The sequence below is a fragment of the Homalodisca vitripennis genome, chromosome 7 (assembly GCF_021130785.1).
Source record: "Homalodisca vitripennis isolate AUS2020 chromosome 7, UT_GWSS_2.1, whole genome shotgun sequence".
NCBI classification, from domain to species: Eukaryota; Metazoa; Arthropoda; class Insecta; order Hemiptera; family Cicadellidae; genus Homalodisca; species Homalodisca vitripennis.
The window spans coordinates 47,477,493-47,487,919 of NC_060213.1; positions in this window are offsets into that span (position 1 = coordinate 47,477,493).

Consider the following 10,427-nt stretch of genomic DNA (forward strand, 5'->3'; position numbering starts at 1 on the left):
TTACCGCTGCATACTACGAGGAACGGAGGAACAGGACTAGCCAGACTGCTCAAGGTCAATCATTTGTCCAGTTTCCAGGTTCCACTGACTAGCACAGCGAACTGAGCGAAATGCACAAGCAGGTTTTTTCAGTTTGGGGATGACAAACACAGTAAACCCAAAAACTCGAATAGAAGTCAGAGCGTTCTCGTGGTTTCTTTTATTTATTTATTTCCAACGCCCATTTTTTTAAACACTTACAACATTCATATAACATCAAGACGGATACACAGTCGTCATCAGCATACTACATACACGCGGCTTCACACGCAAGTTTGAAAATCGAAGGCCGTAGCTTTCTTAGTAAAAGCATTCGTGATGTAATATAATGGAGCCCTACAATTGTTTTAAACATAATTAGACATATCAGGTACATATTATTTCAGCACCCATGGTTGAGAGATTCAAAACGTAAATATAAATTTTGACTGGTTCTATTTTAGGTTTTGTTGTACGAATACACAACACAAGTATCGAAAGCCTAATTTTACCAAAACATGTCAACTAATGCCTGTTTAGATTAACGTTCTATCTAAAGTTTTTCAAGTGCCATATTTGAGTTTGCCTTGGGCCCAAAATTAAATGTGTACCACCAAAAACTTTGACTCTTTGAATTTACTGTATGTCTAAACTTTTTCAAGAGTTATAGTAATAGTTTGCTTTTTTATCCCGATAAATAAAAAAACGATCGAAACGTTTCTGCGGTGCAAAAGAGAGGATTAAATACAATTCCGCTCTAATTTATTTACGGTTCCACATTTGATTTTACGTTGGTGCACTATCCAAGAAAATAAACACGTATTTGGGTTTTGGTATTCAACTTAAATTTTAAAGCGTTTATTTGCGGTCTGCGATTTTTCTGGTGCTATTAGTAATATTTATTTTTACGTCGATCAAGAAAAAATGTTAATAGAAATGTATACTTTAAAAGAGAGATATGGTCATTCTGGGTTATTCTTTGGAGACAGATATATGCCACCGTGAACTTTCTGTAGGCCTTTTTGAAATGTCCAATTCCGTAGTATATTATTTTGTTATAAGTCGTAATGCTTAGTCATTATTAACAGTGAAAGCGCTCAAAATATCAATTTTCGCATTATGCAAACCTTTCTCTGTTTTCAATGATTAAAATATTAATGTATCGAACCTACACTAGTTCATAACGAAGCCGACAGTGAAAACCGTACCAAAATCCTTTGAGTAGTTTAAAAAATATCATTGCATAAACAGACCAACAAAAAAGCGACTTTTATTTATACTATGTATTGATCGATGATACAAATTGTAACTTGACATAGATAACAATAATAATAGGTATCCATATCAATACTAGCTAACAAATGGTAAAGTTGATAATGGTACTTAATAACAGTATAGTCTAAATACATACAATAATAATAGAAAATACTAGTAGATAATAAAAATGTAATGGACTACTAATATAAAAGACAAGAAACAATTACGGAAAAAGCAGGGGAAAAAGAAACTTAAAAAGCAAAAACTGACAATATTTATAAAGAAAAAAATAAAAATATCAATATATTAATTATTCTAAATAGCCTAATATATGTTTAGTATACATCATGTGTTAGAAAATATGGCTCAAAACTACATATAGAGGGAAAATGGACTGTAATAAACAAAAAGTTTTCCTCTACATTTATTTATTTATTTATTTATTAACGACAACGCCAATGTACAGGAAGTCCACATCAATACGAACCAAAATGACTCATTAATAGAATTAAACTAACAACGTGCTACGTTTGCAATTAGTTAGCAATAATACAATACACTACATTTGAACCAGATCCATTTGTAAACTGTACAGATAAACCACAGTGTAAATCAACACCAATTATCAACAATAATTCAACATATTCAAAACTGGCTCATAAATACCTATATTAATTCAACATGGTATAGGTAAATATTTGAGGAGATCATGTTATTATTATCAATTCGAAAGGTTTTGTGAACAATTATGTTTAGATATTTGTATGTTTACGTGATCGGGTGTTTGGTACTCAATCACTCAAAATTCTTGTGGACAGATTTAGAAGAAATTTTAGCATGGTTTAAACATTATAATAATACATAGACATATTTTATCCCTAAATACTATTCAATGTAAAGTGCTTATTCCGTAATTATTAATTGAATGAACAAAATAAATCTTTGTGCATTGTTCTACATATAGTTATGACAGTAGTAAAGCCTGATTTAAATAACACCAGTAGTGAATTCAAACCATTTACTTTATTTTGGCAACTTGAAATTAGTTTCATTTGGTATTGTGGGACAGCATTTTTACAGTAGCTAAAGAGACAAAAAATGAAGGACCTGGCATTAATGTAATTCAACAAACCATTCATTCTGTGACTACAATTTGAGGAAACAAACGAGCGAGTAATCTCGTGAACATTGCAAATGAAATCACCAAGCAATGCACCAGAAACAAAGTGCAAACTTTATGGCAGAAAACCATTAAGTGGGAGGTGGATCTGTTTTGCTCTGAAGATACATTCTATACTGATTGGGTATATAAAAATGTTCCTAGACTGAAGCAAGAAAATAGGATGATATAACGAACAGACATTGGAAAGCATGGGCATTAGGTATACAAATAGTCACACCTAACTAGATTGTAAGATTGAAGAACTAATAACGAGGGTACAGATAAAGAAAGCGACCTGGATGAGCTGCATAGCGGACATGCATTTCATTCTTTGTAATCTAAATAATGCTAAATATTTAGGAGAGATTTATTACCAACGTTGATCTATTGAAGAGTAAGGCACATCCGCAAGTTATGTTGTTCACTATATTCCACTTATTAAAGCAATGTTTGGTACGTAAATTAAAAAGGATATGCCTATGTGTTGAATATTGTGAGTAATAATATAAATTTATAACGGCGTAATATAACAAAAAAAGCAATGCCAGCATAATTACAATCTAAAATCTACTGCAATTTATAAACATCTATTAAAAAACGTAATACAACTAGTTCAATAACAATTTGTACATTAATTTTATTCAACAGCAATAATAAATATATACTTTATTTAGAATAACACTAACAAATATTTGAATGATATTATTTTAATATTGTGTGTGTGTGTGTGTGTGTGTGTGTGTGTGTGTGTGTGTGTGTGTGTGTGGTGTGTGTGTGTGTGTGTGTGTGTGTGTGTGTGTGTGTGTGTGTGTGTGTGTGTGTGTTAAAAAAGTATAGCCAATCTTAGTTTTTTTTAATATTTAGTGGGGCTAGAAAAAACTATATCTGTATCTCTGTCTGCCTATCTGTTTGTCTGTTTGCACGGTATCTCGAAAACAAACTCACCTATAGACTTGAAATCTTGCATGTAGCTTCATTTATATATGAGGAACACTGAGTTCTATGACGGTGCATATCCAACCACGGAATTTAGCTGAGTATCATTGATGCCTGTCATTCAGTAGCTAACACCATTTCTCTTTTGTATGCTGGAAGGATATAAACATTTCTTTTCTGTGCGATTGCATGTCTCCTATCTGTCCACTAGACATCTCCAAAATTAAATGAGTAATAGATTTGAAATTTTGCATACAACCTCAGTGAAGCCTTTTACAACACGAGGTGTGGCGTACTCTTGCCTTGTAATTAATTGAGGTAACGGTAACAGACAAATAGTGGTATTAAGTGTAAAACACCAGCATAACAAATGCACAACCATTATCCAACCTTCTCAAGGAAAGAAACGCCTTTTTTAGATGATGTTTAGTATCGCAGGAGAGATCGTGATGAGAATCAAAGAGGTTTCCAAGGTTACATTAGAGTTCTCCTGGTGTTCTAACCTGGCTCGTAACATTTGCAAAGTACTAGGCTTCTATCCACAACCATACTATGGATTACGTGAATTAAACAACAGATGAACTTTCCCTAACCTTATTGAGTTGCATTTCCCCACAGGAATTTCTCCTAATCAGGTTCATCCTTCAGAGCCGGTTGTACTGGCGGTCACCTTGAACCTGTTAGCACAATGTTTTAATTTGAACCTCTTTTGCACTCTTAGTTTTGTCGGAGAATAATGAGGCATGTGGAGTTTTAAAGATATGGCAATACGCAACTAAAGTTTTTTGTAAATTCCACTTATTGGGGGAATTGTCGGGAGATTCTTTGCACTTTTTCCAATCGTGCCTCCCAAAACTTCCGGAAATACAGACACCAAAAATAAAAAATATATGTATATATGGGGTTATGTAATATAACGCGAGCTTGTGTACACAACTGCCTAATATTTAATATATCTAAAGTGGACTTAATACAGACTAAGTATTTGCATACATATTGGATGAGTTCGTAAAGTAGTCTTAGCCAATAAAATGTTTCAAGATGGTGACGATTCGCATTTGTCGCAACCAAAATTTTATTTATTCCCAATACTTATCTAAAATGACACATTTAAAAACGTTAAATAATTATAAACAACTTTTATCCTTTCGCATTTTTATCATTTCAAGAAGGCTGGGTCCTGTAAAATGAGACATCTTCCATTATTTTACGACCAAAATATGGGAATAAAAGGTCTGAGTTAACCGTAGTGTTCTTATAGTGTAAATCCAGGGAGGTTTTACTACAACAGGTCCTTTAGGTGATAGCATGTTTTGGCTGTTTAATATTAAGTAGGACATGGTTCCCACGAAATTACATGATCAGAACAATTTCAGAAGGATATCACAATAATCTCTGAATTCCTTTTGTAACATAATTTCCAGATAATCAAAACCATCAGTCCATACAAAAGTTTATGTATACATACTTTTAAACACGATATCTACGAAATTTCTTACTGGTTCACAATAAACTGTACGCAATGATTAGACTTTTCCTTTTTGTGTTCTCTTAGGACAAGAAGCTGAGAAATTGCACGTTTAGGTGGAGATCAAAATGGGAGGATGTCAAAAGGGTTAAAAAAAAAATTAAAACAAAAAACAAAATCTTTTCTCAGATCACAGTGTCAGATAAGTGTCAGCTTAACATATACAATAAGGTGCCGACTTTCAGTTTCTTTGTCTAGTTGTCTAACGGTAATATAACTATTACTTGTGATTCTAACGATTGGTTCTAAATTAATCAAGCTAGGAAAAATATAATCTGGGGAAGAATTTTCGTTTTAAACCTAAATTTTGTAAACATTTTTCATGTCTTCAGAAAAGGAATTTTAAAGTGGTGAGAGTTAAATTATATCCACAATTGAAAAAATCCGCCAAAAAGAACTACCTCAAATAATTTATATCTCGATGTTTAGACTTAATTTTGAAGAATTTTCATTCTTTACATTGTCAAGATTTGTTAATTGACCTCCATTTTATGTAAATACATGCTACTTTCTAAGGTTTAATTACAACTCAAATTTGACTCCCAATTTTAGTTTTTTTACTATATCGCTTTGATGGATTTTTCTTTTTAATTTCGTTCAGTTTGCATGTTACACATCATTCTTAGGCTAATTAGTGTTACTTCTTTACTAATAATTAATTACCTGGAATGTCAAAATAGTAAAGTTTGCTTCTATACAGAACAAGCAGCAGTTGAATTCTCAAATAGCATCTTCATTGTATCATTATGTACTTAAAAACTAAACGTAACTTTAAGCTAACGAGCTATTTAAGATTTTTTACACTTAGAGATGTCCGATGATCTTTGTTAACTGTTCTCCCTCCTGAGGAGACGAAATACAACTGATAGTTTAAAAGTATACTGTTGTATCATTTTTATAAGCAGAGTTTTACTTTGGGAGTTTAAGTATTAAACACTTGTGAATACAGATGCATTTACACACACAGTGTTCTCTTTGAAATCTGAAGCATGTTTGTTAAAAGGAACAAAATAAGTTTAATCTAATTACGTCCATAATTACTTTTCTCCATGAGTGAATCGAATAACAATAAATTAAACCTAAATTGGCCGGAGTGTTTCAAGAGCAAAATAACGTGCAGTAATTACATTCAGTTTGACCTTTTAATGCAATTATAAGAACAACTATGTGCATCTTCAAAGGATTCGCGAGATAAAAGGTCAACATCACAAAGAGTGTTATTTTTGTTTGGTAATCCTAGTCAACCTTTGCAGTATTCTATTACTCATACAATTAGCGAATCTTCCCTTTATAAAGTAAGGATTCGTATTCATTCGTATTCTTCCCATGCAATTTCTTTACAATCTAATATTCAGTACTAAAATTGATCTATTACAATATTTAACGAATCTACATTATGCCTTTTACAAGTTTCTTCTTTGAATTCGACTGATTCTAACGTAAGTTAAATGCAAAATACTGGATAATATTAGAACACGATTGAAAATAAAACTATAATATAATATTTATATATATATATATTAATTTCGTACAGCGTTAACTTTTTATGTTTGAACAAATGTGTTCAGTAGTTTACCATATCCTTAGGTTACTAATATATTGAAATAGAAATGTATTCTTTCTTTCGTTAACAGGGTCATTGAACGCATGATAAAGTATTATTAAACCTGAAAAACTACATAATAAGCTTTGTGTGTTGATCATGCGCAAATTATAAAGTACATTTCACTGATCAATTTCACCAAAACTTTATATCAACTCATATTACACAAAAACGAGTCTTTAATACAATTCAGGAAAAGGTAGCCTCGTAATCTTAATACTGTCATTATTAGGGAATACTCTGTGTGCATTGATGATAAAATACTGTGTATACAGCTTGTCCTAGATCTCTCTACCAATATTTTCAGGGATCATTCTTGGACCAAAGGCAAACCAAAATATTATATTAAAACTTTTGAAAACTCAAACAGAATTTTCGCCATTTGGTTTTTTTTCATTTAACTATTTTTAATTTGTGAACGGCTTGTCGAAATAAGTTTAAAATTAATATATACCTTTATAACGTAAAAGCCTAAATAACAGAAAAATTTAATTTTTGTACCCTTTATTTTCAAAATGACGGCTACCTAAAATCTTTAAATATCTTAAAAACGACATGTGATCAAAGTCACAGTTATTTCATTTTAGTCAGAAAATTTAATTACAAATCCAGTGATATCAATTTTAAGCACACCGGTTCAAATTATTTGTAGATTATAAAAATCTGTATTTTCTTATGTTTTTATCAAAATAATCCTACATCTTGCAATTTTTTTTGTCTCATTTAAGCATCAGCGTCAGCTATGTCGGCTTCGAAGTGCACTGGTTTTTTATTAAAGTACAAAGTACATGATTGGACCTCTCCGGGATTTGAACCCGTGATCTCTCGGTTAGGGAGCCGAGACTATAACCATTAATCTACGGAGGAGGACTACTTCCTGCAATAGGAAGGGATATTATGACCACGCTTAAACGATGTAACATAATCAGCTGATTAGAACAGCTAAACTTAAAACAGCTGATTGTTGTGTCCACAAATAGTGCTGTTATATAATGACATGGATATGGATAGTACTCGGTTTTTTAAAAACGCAATATCTCCCTTACTTATCAACCGATGTTCTTAAACTTTGTATCTTTGTATTTTTTGATTAAAATGTAATAACTATGACTTTTTATCATTTGTCGTTTTTTAAGATATTTAGGCTTAAATATCTTAGGAAGCCGCCAATTTAAAAGGAAGGTTCTAAAAAAAAATTTAATCGTTGTGTTATAAGGGTAAATCCCACATTTCAGCTTTTTACAACAAGCCGTTCTCAGATAGAAAACAGTTACAGTTAAAACCAAAAAGCGAATTATTGAGTTTTCCAGAGTTTTAATATGATATTTTGTTTTATCTTTGGTCCAGGAAATTATGCTTGAATGTATTGGTAGAAAGTTCTGAGACACCCTGTATTTTATCTATAGTTTGTTATCTATCAAAACAAGAAGAATTATGTATTTATTTATGGCGTGTATTACTTTAAGGTGAATGTATATTATTAAGATATAATCTTCGAAATGAGAATCATTTCACACTTCAGTCAGAATTATATGAATTATTTAATGTTTAGGTTTTTATCAAACACTTTGTTGATACAATTGTTCTAATTTTATATCACAATATAGACTAGAAGAGCTTACAATCTTCGAAATGATATGAGTGTTGTGATGTGTTACGAGTCATTCTATATTAAAAAATAGCAGCTATCCGCGGCTTTGTACGTAATTTCTTATTGAACAACAGGTTCGCCATAGGAATATCTTTGGTAAATGGCATAATAAACACTGAGATAAGTCATGGTTGCTGGAAAATATTATAACCTTCAGATTATTTTTTAGAATAATTATTTCAGTTTAAAGAGCAATAGTTTGGGGCCCTGAAATTAGAGAATGAAACGAGCTTTATGAGTGCCTACGAAATAAGCAAATTTATTTTATGCGCAAACATTCCATATTTCATTGAATACCTCCAACAACTTCAGTAACACTTAAACCATCTTAGTTCAATGTGGAAGAATACGTGTGTAGTAATCTTAATGAAAGCATAATGCAATATATCTTATATCCTTTAATCTTAATGCAATATCATGTAACTCTATGACAGTTTTGAATCGGAAGTTAACTTGTTTAAGGTGTATATATTTCAGTGTTCGTGGTTTAGAGATTTTAAAGTTAAACAAAATTGTCACTGGTTCTTATTTTAGATTTTGCGTGTGAAGAAGCATTCCTAGTTTGAATCAACTATATTTCACATAGTACAGTATAGTTGTCTTCTAGCCATGATCAATGAAATATATCCATTAAAAATATAATTCTTCCAAGGAATGCAAACTCCATTTTAAACCCTATAGATGGTTGATTTCCATGAAAGACATTTCATTTATCTATTGCGAACATGAAACACCATCAAATGTCATATTTCCTAGGATATCGAGTAGGTGAAAAACAAAATATAGATCCTCTTGTGGTTGCAACCTTTCAACCCCTATTGATGTTTGATCGTTATGAAAATTCTTTAGTTTTTCTGTTTAACACATGAGGCATACGTGTACCAAACTAGAACTTTCTTAGATATCGGGAAGTTGTAGAATTAGTGATGAGTGTGTAAGGAGGTTTGGCTTTTATAGATAAATAATATATACATATATATATATATATACACATAAATATGTGTGTGTGTGTGTGTGTGTGTGTGTGTGTGTGTGTTGTTGTTGTTGTTGTTGTTGTTGTTGTATACAAGGTGTTTGAAAAGTCTGGGTACGGCTTAATATTTTACAAACCATAGCAGATAACATCTATAAATTTTGCACAGTGTCATATGGCTATGTAAACTAGTTTTCGTTGCTATTACCATGACATGCCAACCATGGGGGGACGGCCCACAGAGGAAAACATGGAAATCGTAAACTAAAGCATGGGTCGAGTGATACCTCATTTTAAAGAGCTCACTTAGTAGAGTGAATGCCGCAAACCGTATCTCAAAAGGTTTATCCAATCAGGAATGGCGGGTTGTTTTAGGTACACATTGTGAAGTACATTATGCGCTGCCATTTTTTACTGGATCGTCGTGTTTTGATGCGGTAGGCGGCGTTTCACCGATGTGTTTTCACTGACTTATTTTTAATTATCATGTTATCTGTTATGGTTTGTAAAATATTAAGCCGTACCCAGACTTTTCAAACATCTTATATATACGTTTGTTGTTAAAACAACATCTTTAAGGATACAAATTTTGATGTCTCATTTGATACATATTGCTTTGGCTATTAAATCCAAAAATGTTATATTTTGAAAAAGAAAGAGTAGGTACAAGTGGATAGATAATTTTTCCTTAATGTCTCAGTTAAACTCAAGGAAATTAATAATTTATTCTCACTCAAAACTTATAATTCATTAAGGTAAATATAGCCTAATCCCAGCAGATTATACGGACACACCATGTAAGCCAGAGTGGCCAAATATTTTTTACCTTGTACTTCCAAATTTCAATTTTTTTATGTGTCAGAATCAATCAAATAATTTAAAGACATTAGAATCTTTATATCCTCACTTTAGCATGTCTCAAAGTCCCGGAACAAGTTTGGTGCTATAAAAATTATACCAATCCTAAGCGTGAACATTTTTTTCTTGTGTACAAGTAAAACTACACAGTGCAGTACTTTTAGCATAAAATATAAATTATAAACCTTATAAAAATCTTCAATATTACAGAATGGAGAGGATGCTCCTGGAGACATTTTGCTAATACGTATTTAAAAGACAGGAAGAGGTCACATTAATCAAGAGATTGCTCCCCAGACCCTTCCAATATAATATTGTGTACCGTAAGGGTAAGTGATAGGTCCCCGGCTATATTTTGAGATAAAAATCATGATATTACTAAGTGCGTTACTTTTTCACATTAAACTAACGAAAAATGCTACGGTAAACAAGGAAAAATTG